The sequence below is a fragment of the Emydura macquarii genome, unplaced genomic scaffold (assembly GCF_026122565.2).
Source record: "Emydura macquarii macquarii isolate MOO-44397 ecotype Brisbane River unplaced genomic scaffold, CSIRO-AGI_Emac_v2 contig_306, whole genome shotgun sequence".
Lineage (NCBI taxonomy): Eukaryota > Metazoa > Chordata > Testudines > Chelidae > Emydura > Emydura macquarii.
The window spans coordinates 7,655,859-7,665,876 of NW_027130443.1; the positions used below are offsets into that span (position 1 = coordinate 7,655,859).

A 10,018-nucleotide genomic window follows, 5' to 3' on the forward strand; every position below is an offset into this window, starting at 1 on the left:
CCCGGGGCATCAAACTGGAGCGACGCCCCCCTCAAAAACCTTCAGCCTCCTGGTTTAAAATGGTCCCTGTGGCAACCAGCACAGTGCAAGGTCTTTGGGAAATCCTCTGGGGGGGGGCCAGCTCCACCCCTGGACCAGGAGGATTTCAGGATCACCGTCTACACTAGAGATTCACCTCAAAGATTCCAAAGAAAGGTCCGTTCTTATGACCTAGTCTGACCTCCTCCATAGCGCAGGCCAACGAACTGCTCTAGAATAATTCTCTCTCGACTTGGCCTCGGACGAGACCGCGCGGTCACACTGCAAACTTGTCACCGCGTGCTGAAGGCTGCCTCTTCCCCCCTGGGTCACGTTAGCTGCAGAGACGGCTGGGGAGAGGGGGAGGGCACAGCTCATGAGTCACGGCGCCCCTGCAAAGTGCGCCGTTCAGGGAAAGCTTTCGCTGGGTGCTGGGGATCGGGGAACACCCACAGCCCACTTGGCTGCAATCAAACCCCACTCCTCATGTCAGGCTGCGGCCTGCGAGGCGGCTGGAATCACGGCACGGATCCCATGCAGAGCCCAGGGGTTGAGGCAGATTCTCTGAGAGGAAGGAGCAGAGGGTCTGCAGGCTAATCCATCCAATTCCCACAAGATACCACTGATGCCTTCCTCCAGCGGGAAGGAGTGGGGGAGCTAATTCAGACTCCCCTGCAGCGGCGCATTGATTCTAAGGCCCAGCTGCTGAAGTTCCCCCATTGCCACACCTCACTCCCACAGGCCCGTCTCCAGTCAGAGCATTGAGCAAGCTTTGGGATTCTTCATTTTACAGTGGGAAGGAGCCCCCTCGCAAGGGGAGGGCCCCATTGTCTGGGTTCATCTCCCTTTAAAAGAACCATCAGGATTTCAGGAGAAAAACACCAGCCACTCCCTTGGGCTTCTGTTTATGCTACAGTATAAATATCTGGTGTGACTCTCTCCAACTTCCCACTTGAGCCTTCCCAAGAAGTCGTTGAGTGGGAGGCTTCTGAGAATGGCCTGGGATCACGAGGGCCAGGCTGTGGGGGGCACACTGAGGGTATTGAGAAACCATATGCTTTTCACGAGGGAGAGAGAGAGGGAGAGTCAGGGCTGCGGTGTCCCCGCCGCCTCAAATCTCGCTCCTTCATCCCACACGCATTCCACGTGGTTCCACTACATTTAGCTTCCTAAGCCTCTGTGGAGAGGGTTTTAATAGCCATGGGAGGTGAGGGGGCCCATCAGAAAATTACGCTATGCTGGGCCTCGGCCATGCATTCCTCCGAAGGAGCCTCTGCCTACACCACAGCTCCTTCCAGCTCTTTCCCTGGGGCCTCCCCGGGTGGCAACCGCCATGGATGAGACTTGTAGCTACCTCGGCCCTGTGCAGAGCCAGCCTGATTGCGTGTTGTTTCTAATCAGGAAACCTGAGGCGACAGGAAATGCTCTGGAAAGAACCACACACACACACACACCCCACCCCTTCTTTGTTCTGAGCTCCCCACACAGCTGGCTCAGACATTGGGGTAACCCACTGGGGAGTACGTGTTACAGGTGCCCCTCGGGGCTGATGCACTGAGGGGAAGAGCGGTACAGGCCCCAGCAAGGGAGCTTTAGCTCACGCAGCTCATGCATTTAGCATTGGAGTTCCCCGGTTCAGTCCCTGGGAGGGCGGCCATCCCACGGGGTCTGAGGAGGATAGGAATGAAGAGGCAGAGGAAGAGACGGGGAGGAGAAGGAAGTGAACTGGGCTCCCGGACGCCTACTCAGGAGCTGGCAGAGGCTGACTGGAAGACGGGCGAGTAGAACCAGCTCTATGGGAACAGAGTGTAAAGGTGAAGAGAAGAGGCAGTGACTGGCTGTGTTCCCACAGCCACAGTCAGCGCCCGCCGCAGTCTGACTCCGGGGCCTTGGGAAGTCCCCGCCTTTATTAACAAAGGATGATCCCTGTGTGCCACAGCTGCTGGGAAAGTCCAGGAACAGGGAACCGTGCCGCTTTCTGTGATAAAGACCCCTGAGCACGAGGGACGGCTTTGCGGCCCACCAACGCATTTCACAGCGGTGCCCACACCCGGCTGCAGCTGGTAACGGCCTTCAGCTACTGCCCCGCCCGGGCCAGAAACAGCAACGCTGTCCTCTTAAAAGCCTCACCCAACGCCGCAGGAAAGAAACCTCCCAAGACGAACTGGAAGACGCGGCTGCCTCGGGAAGGGTATCGGGCTTTCCACATGTTTATTCTGCGGTTTCAAGAACTGCCAAGGGCAGATAGGGAGGGGTGGAGGCAGGCATAAATTAAATACACGCCCAGCAGCACCACCCCAGTTTGTTTATTGGCATCTAACATCATAACACATCACGGACGTTACTTTGCCAGCATCCATCTCTTACCAGCCCCTGATTAGTCAGCGCCAACAACTGTTTGTGTTTAGCACATTGCGTTATTAACAGTGAGCCACACGGTTTGTCCCCCTCGAATTAGTGTCTGTCTAGGGCAGCCCATTGCTGGTGATCTGTGAACAAACTCATGTTCCCAGCCCGGCCCCTGCTATCCACGCTTGGGTGAAACATACTCGCTCTGTTACTTCGGTGTTTCAGCCTGCTCATTATGTCAGACTCCATCTCCGTACAGAATCCGCTATCCCCACACCGGCTTGCTAAAGAATGGTGTGTTGGCGGGGGAGACCACAAAACATGGGCTAAATAGTCCCAGATTAAACACCACACAACAGTCCCAGTTTAAATAGAAGTACCTTGGGGAAAGGAATTCAGAGCCACAACAAATTCATCTTCTTGCAGCAGCATTCAGTTTGGGCCCGTTTCTTCTGAAGAGGCTGATGTCTTCAGGGGATCTGCTCCAGCCCCTCATGTGGGAGCTAGGAGGGAAGTGGTTTTCCCAGCCCATGAAAATTTGAGATTTGTCTTCATCCCAAATCAAGACCAAACAAAATTAAATCTTGAAAATTTTCACAAACCGAAAATCCAAAAAAGATTTCAGTTCAGATCAATTGAAACGTGTGTTTGATCATTTCAAAGTGTTTCATTTTGATCTTGATATTTTTTAAACTTTCAATTTCTTTTGATGTATTTTTTTTAACTAGAATTTCTTAAATTACCAGACAAAAAAGTCATTTCAAACCATAAAACTGGAAATTTTGGGTTTTAAAATGTCAAAAGATGGGATATTTTGATGTTTGATTTGAAAACAACCAATGTTCATAATTAACTTATCAAAGCCAGTTTTCTCCCCCACACCCCCCCCACTCCTCCTCCCCCCCACACACACAGTTTAAGTTTCAATACATCTGCAGTTTCTGACAAAAACCTTTTACTGAAAAGTTCCCAGCTAGTTCTACTCAGGGTAATTCTTCATCTCCCCTTCTCTAGCTGCTGCTACACAAATGTGGGGACAGGCAACCAGGAGGTGATGGTAAGACCCATTTCTTCTGCAGCAGCTTTCATCATGCTATCAGTCAGGCTAGAAGGGGTAATGGCAGTGTTATTAACTCATAAGACTTGTGATAAAATCCTGGAGGGTGGAGGGGAGAGGAATACATTAGGTTCCTGTTATGGTTTTTGCCTTCCAGGTTAAAAACACAACATCTCCCCCTTTGGAATGCATGGGGCTGGTAGGGTTCAACATGCAATGTTGCCAATTGCTGTGATGTTTACCATGAGAGGTGGTGTTTTTCATAAAGCCCCAGCTCCTGGAGTCATGTGAATATGCAGAATTCAGTTCTATCCCTTGTGATCATAGAGAAGTGCTTGAACACATGAGCAGAGTGCACCTTCAAGGCTCAGACACTAGAAGGGAGCCTGACTCGGGATTTTTTTTGAATGCTTAGGATTGGTAACACTGTATTCACACAGTCGATGTCTTCTCCCCTTCCACACTGCTCATGCCGGTCCTGGGCTGACCAGACCAAAGGCCCCTGTTGAGCTGGTTGAAAAATGCCCAGTGTTTTTCGTGGAGGACAGACATGCACTGCTTACATTCACAGCTGTCCTGCCACCCACTTCAGCGTGCTCCTCCAAGCTCCATTTGTTTGGCAGCCCTGATGGTTAGAAGAGCCATTTAAAATACCCTGAAATTCACCAGGACTCACCATCCAATGGTCTGTCTACACTACAATCAAACACCTGTGGCTGGCCCATTTCAGCTGACTCAGGTTCGTGGGGCTATAAAATTGCAGTCTATATGTTTGGGCTCGGGCTGGAGCTGATGCTTTGGGACCCTCCCCTCTTGCTGGGACTCAGAGTCCAGGCCCCAAATGTATACCCTGCAATTTTATAGCCCCGCAGCTCAAGCCCTGAGAGCCCGAGTCAACTGACATGAGCCAGCCCCAGGTGTTTTACTGTAGTGTAGACATACATCATCTGAGGGCTGCTGTTTGAAATGTTGGCAGCTGTGATCTCCTGGTGCAGCGTGACCCCTTCAGGCAGATTCATGGATAAGCAATTTTAGCCAAGAGGAGAATTTTTTTTTTTTTTTTTTTTTTTTTTTTTTTAAAAGATCCTTTTCCAAAGCAGTTTTGAATTAGGACACACTGACCTCTGTTGGCAGAGTGCAAAACTTGGAGGGACTCCATGGGTTCATCAGCGTTCCAGAATCATTCCATCACTGAGTCCCAAACAAATGGAATTGGCTTAAAATATGCAAAATTCAATAAAACCTATTTATTTTATCTCCACCATTGGGACTAAATTTTCCATCTCTGTACTTGGCAGACATAGAGGCAACACCTTTAAAAGAGTCATCTAGAAGACTGATAGAGTATTCAGTATTGCTCCTCAGACTATTCAGCTGCTCCTACAGAACAGAAATTCTGACCCCTCCCAAAAGCAATTCAAGGAGTCTAAATAAACTAGCCCTAAAGCAGACATGGAGAGCACCCTTTAGGGAGATCACAGTTTTAGTTGCCTGTGCAAATAGTCTCTGGACCCCTTTACCAGGATATCTGAGCACCTCAATCATTAAGGCCCTTACCTTCACAAACTCCCTGTGAGATGGGCAGTTGACAGATGGGAAACTGAGGCACAGAGACTAGGGGTCAGATTTTTCTTAAAGGTATTTCTTCTTCCACTGAGCCCAATGCAGAGGTTCTCGACTGCCATCTTCCCTCTTTTGCGGTCATGACAGAGTTGTAAAACTTGCACTCTCTTTTGGAGACCTGTCCGTCTGACCACACTTCCAGCATCACTGACTGTCTCTCTTCCTCTGCCTGGTTTGCCTGCGATCTTGCCTGATGGTATGAGCGCTGGAGGCAAGTTGCTCTGGGATCAGCAAGCTTTGTGTCCCCAGAAAGATGTTATTTAGGCACCTAAATAGTAATAATAATTCCTGCAAGTATCGTTATCTCACACAGTGCTTTTTAGCAGTAGCTCACAACGCGCTTCACAACATCCCTTTGAAGCAGGGAAACGCTAATAGCCTCATTTTACTAAGGCACAGATAAGCTAAGTGACTCACCCAGGGTCATACACAAAGTCTGTGGCAGGGCAGGCAACGGAACCCCAAGGAATGGTCTTGGAAGTCCCAGGCTAGCACCTGAACCAGGCTTTCTGATTGGTAGCCAAAATAGGGGTGTGGGGAGCTGGCTGAAATGCAGCATTTCCAATTTGTGGGAAAATTTCGCTATTTCAAAGTTTCCTGCAAACTGGAAATCCTCCCCCAAATGGTTTCAGAACCAGTGAGATGATGTTTCCAAAACAAACTACGCTGAGTGAATCTTGCCCAGGTTTTTCAGGCTCCAAGCCCGGCGGCAGGAAGCCTGGAGGTCCTGACAGGCTTGGCTGACTGTTCGACAGCCACAGACCCTGAAAGAGTGAGGTCACAGGGGCAGTCAGCACAGCTAGCTGCTCTGGAGCAATGCACCCTAGAAACCCTGAGGTCCCCAGCATGACGGGACTGCCCTGGAAACAGGGTTGCCAACCGTCCGTAAATTTACAGACAGTCAGTAAAAGAATTGCACAATTTTAACACTGTCCATAAACCCGTAAATAAATGAAAATGTCCGTGAAATTGGGTAGAAATAAAACATACTGTATTTTAACATTGATTGTCGTCGTTCAGAATCACTTCTTGTATCGTAAAACTGCACTGACCATGACTATCGATTTCCTGTTTTCTGTTATTGCACACGCCCAAAGAACCCGACTGATCAATTAACTGCAGCTAAAACAATTGCGTCATTCCAAATTCCTGTGTACAGAACATCGCAAGCGAGTACACACATTTGTGACATTATTGTATTGTTCATGGTATTTTTAGTGATGTCAGTAAAAAGTGTATTGTGTCAGTAAAAAAAAAATCAACCTCAGATCTTCATGTCAGTGAAAACTAAAATGCAAGGTTGACAACCCTGCTGGAAGACCAGGGTCCGACAGAAACCTGCCTTTGATTTGCCAAAAGCTTGTTGAACCCAAGATGCTTCCACAAAACATTTTGGGTTCTCTGCATCGGCATTTCCAAGCAGCTCTAGCTTTTCCCTTTGAAGAAGGCAAATGCAGAAGTTACTGAGCTGATGGGACCTGCACTTAAACATCTCAGATGCACGGACTGACCAGCACAGCGTATGAAGGGCTGAAAGGACACTCCTTGCAAGGAAGCAGGAAATATTAAGGTCTTGTTATGTTTCACAGCTACCAAGGTTGGACATAGTACCCTGAGGCCACCTTCTAACCATCAATCAGCAGCTGCACCCAAAGCCTTGTCCCATTTCCCCATAAGTTCTCTTACTTCTCAGGCAAATCCAAAATTTCCTAGGGATGCAGCTCCCAACCTGTGTCCAACTTTCCCCAAACTCAGTAGCTTCCTCCCCGGTGATTGCCTCGCCTCCTGCTCATTCCTGGAGCTGCTGCCCTCCCATTTTCCGGGTTGTTAGTACCACTGCCTCCCCTCTATCTAGAGAGATCAGGGTCTGGCTTATATAGACCCCAGACTCCTCCCACTCCCAGTAGCCTCTGAGAGGAGTGGTTAATTGGAGTCAGCTGCTTGCAATTTTTTTATACTGTGACACCAGTATAACTTATTTCTTTACAAGAAGGGGAACAGGCTATACTAGTATAGGCACTTTTATACCAGTACAACTGCATCCACGCTAGAGGTTGTACTGGTGCATCAGGAAAAAAAATTCACAGTCCTAACTGACATTATTATACCAATATAAAATCAGTGCCTCTATCCAATGAGGATAATCCCGCTGCCCTACCTCACAGGAGTGATGTGAGATAAATACATTAAAGATGATGAGATGCTCAGGTACTATGGTGAAGGAGGCCAGATAAGTACTTGAGACAGAGATACTGAAATTAACAAAAACTGGGTATCTGATTCTCAGCTGTACTAATGCCCAGATCCTGCAAACACAGGTGCACATATGGAACTTTACTCACAGGATTAGTCTTACCCAGGTCAATGGGGCTAGTCATGTGAGTAAAGGTAAGCACGTGCATAAGTATTTGCAGGATCAGGGCCTGCAACAAAGACCAGATGAAACTGAAATGCTTCAAAGAAAAAGATGCTTGTAGGACAGGCTTCCGTCCGGTCTAGTCCAGGTGGCCCTTCCTCGGGCCCAGGCTCAGAGGAAGGCCACTGCACCTTCCTGTATCAACAGGGAATGTGAGTGTTAGCAGTCTTTCGCCCCGGCCCTCAGGCAGGGCGGGCGAGCCAGGAGTCTTTCGCCCCGGCCCTCAGGCAGGGCGGGCGAGCCAGGAGTCTTTCGCCCCGGCCCTCAGGCAGGGCGGGCGAGCCAGGAGTCTTTCGCCCCGGCCCTCAGGCAGGGCGGGCGAGCCAGGAGTCTTTCGCCCCGGCCCTCAGGCAGGGCGGGCGAGCCAGGAGTCTTTCGCCCCGGCCCTCAGGCAGGGCGGGCGAGCCAGGAGTCTTTCGCCCCGGCCCTCAGGCAGGGCGGGCGAGCCAGGAGTCTTTCGCCCCGGCCCTCAGGCAGGGCGGGCGAGCCAGGAGTCTTTCGCCCCGGCCCTCAGGCAGGGCGGGCGAGCCAGGAGCAGTGACTTCGAGTCAGGGGAGCAGTAGATGCTATGCACTCTGGGGTTGGCACAGATCGGGGGGAGGTGAGGGGAGGGGGACGCAGGCCCACCCAACTCCACTGCATCCCAGCCCAGGGCCCTAGCAGTGGCACGGGTGTTGCCACTCAGCCAGCGGGGCTCCCACCGCAACACGCCCACAGGGCTTACTCCTAGTACAGCCACACCTCTGGCTATCCCTGGGCTCCTTCCTCCCCGGGTTCCCCGGTACCTGTGTCCGCCAGTTCCCCCGGGTCGCTGGGGTACACCGCACGGGGTAGACCAGTCAGTCCCTCTGCATCCACGGGGGGTAGTGTGGGAAGCTCCTCGGCGAGGGGCAGCTCCGCCAGATCACAGGGCTGGGGGTAGGGTTCAGCCTCTGGCAACTCCTCCAGGTCTGGTCCTGCCTCCAGGGGTTGGGCATCCGGCAGCTCCTCCAGGTCCGGACCAGCTTCCAGGCAGAACTCCCAGCGCTCCGGTTCAGGGGGCTCATCCCAGTCGCTGCAGCCCCAAGGCTGAGCCCAGCACTTCGGGCCTGCAGGCCTTGGCCAGTCCAGGGGGCCTGGATGCCCAACCCAGGCCTTAGAGGCGGGCTGTCAGTGTTGCTCCTGGGGCCTCAAGCCCGGGGGAGGGTTGCCTGAGGCGGAGGCCTGGCGTGGTTCTGCCCTTCACTGCAGCCAGCAAAACAGCACATCTACCTCCATCAGCTGCCTCCTCCCTTCTGAGCTACGGGGCCTGCTTTTTATGGCTGCCATCCTCCTTGAGGCCCCGCCCCCCTGCTGCCGGGTTGGCCAACTGGCCGGGCCTATCGGAGCCCAGCTGTCTGGTTGCCGGGCAGATTGGGCTGCCGGCCGGTCTAGGACCTGATTGGGTGCTTGCGGCCCTCCCTTGGGCCCAGGCTCAGAGGAAGGCCACTGCACCTTCCTACAATGCTCAATTTTTTTTAATGCACACCAATATGGAAAGAGAACGAATCCATGATCTCAACAAGGAATTTAAAATATTTTGCCACTGCAAACAAGGTCGGAGTGATTAAAGCCAATGACCAGACTGATAAGAAGGCTGAGCAAGAAGCCAGAGCCAACAGTTAAGTGAACAAGAGCCAGCAGGTGGCATTCATAAGCTTTGCATCAGGCTTTGATTGCCACAAAACTGCAAAAAAAGGAAAATATTTATTGCGCAAAAACAAAATAGAAGAAAACACCAAAGTGTTCCTCTCTGCTGGCTATTCCCCAGGCCAAATCCGATAAACAATATCCGAGCTGTCAAATTCTAAAGTGACCCTTTGTCTCATTGTCCCAGTTTGGTCTTCTGCACTGTTCCTTGCGCTTGGGAAAGCATGGTGCAGAGGAAGGGGGCCGTATGCCTTTTTGTCTTCTCCTGCAGAAGCCACCAGAACTTAACAGTGCCACGGTGTACATGTGACATTGTATGTTTGTATATAGTTAGCGTTTGTATTTGGAACCCAGCGGTGCCCGTGTAGTTTCGTTATTGTAGCAGGGTGCTGGCTCCGCTGCAGTTCAGTTTTATGCTTAATGGCATGTAAAGAGCAAAGACACATTGGATAGATTCCTACTTCTCAAATGACCACCACTCCCTCCCTCTCCCCCATCGCTTCTCTCTTCAAGACACACTCCTCTCGCAAAGCCTTCCAGCAATGATCTCTTGCAAGACTCCTGCCTCAGAGACTCCAAATCATCCTGGCACCTCTCCTGTCTGGCCTGATTTGCAGGTGAAATGCAACCATCAGCAGAAGGGCAGCTGGAAGCCCTCAGTCCAGCAGAACCACCATGGACTCCCTCATTGTGCATGATGGAGTTGGCTCCAAACCAATGCGAAGGGACGGAGGGCCATGGGTGTGGCTAAGAGGCAGGGAGTCCTGCCCAACCTGCCTTTGGCATGCCACCCCATCAACCCCTCCTAGTGGAAGCCAGATAATTCTGCTTGGACCTTGCATGCATGTGCCAGGGATGGGGATGGGGAACCAGATTTGCTCAGTAGT

General features: G+C 51.4%; 1 long non-coding RNA gene across 1 annotated transcript; it reads right to left on the reverse strand.

Moving 5' to 3' along the window:
* Positions 1 to 3,313: 3,313 nt before the first annotated feature.
* Positions 3,314 to 6,840, reverse strand: LOC137157208 (uncharacterized). Its single transcript, XR_010921034.1, has 3 exons — positions 6,734 to 6,840; positions 4,982 to 5,315; positions 3,314 to 3,472 (listed from the first exon to the last, which is right to left on the reverse strand). It is a non-coding gene; the product is annotated as an uncharacterized lncRNA (long non-coding RNA).
* Positions 6,841 to 10,018: the final 3,178 nt, after the last annotated feature.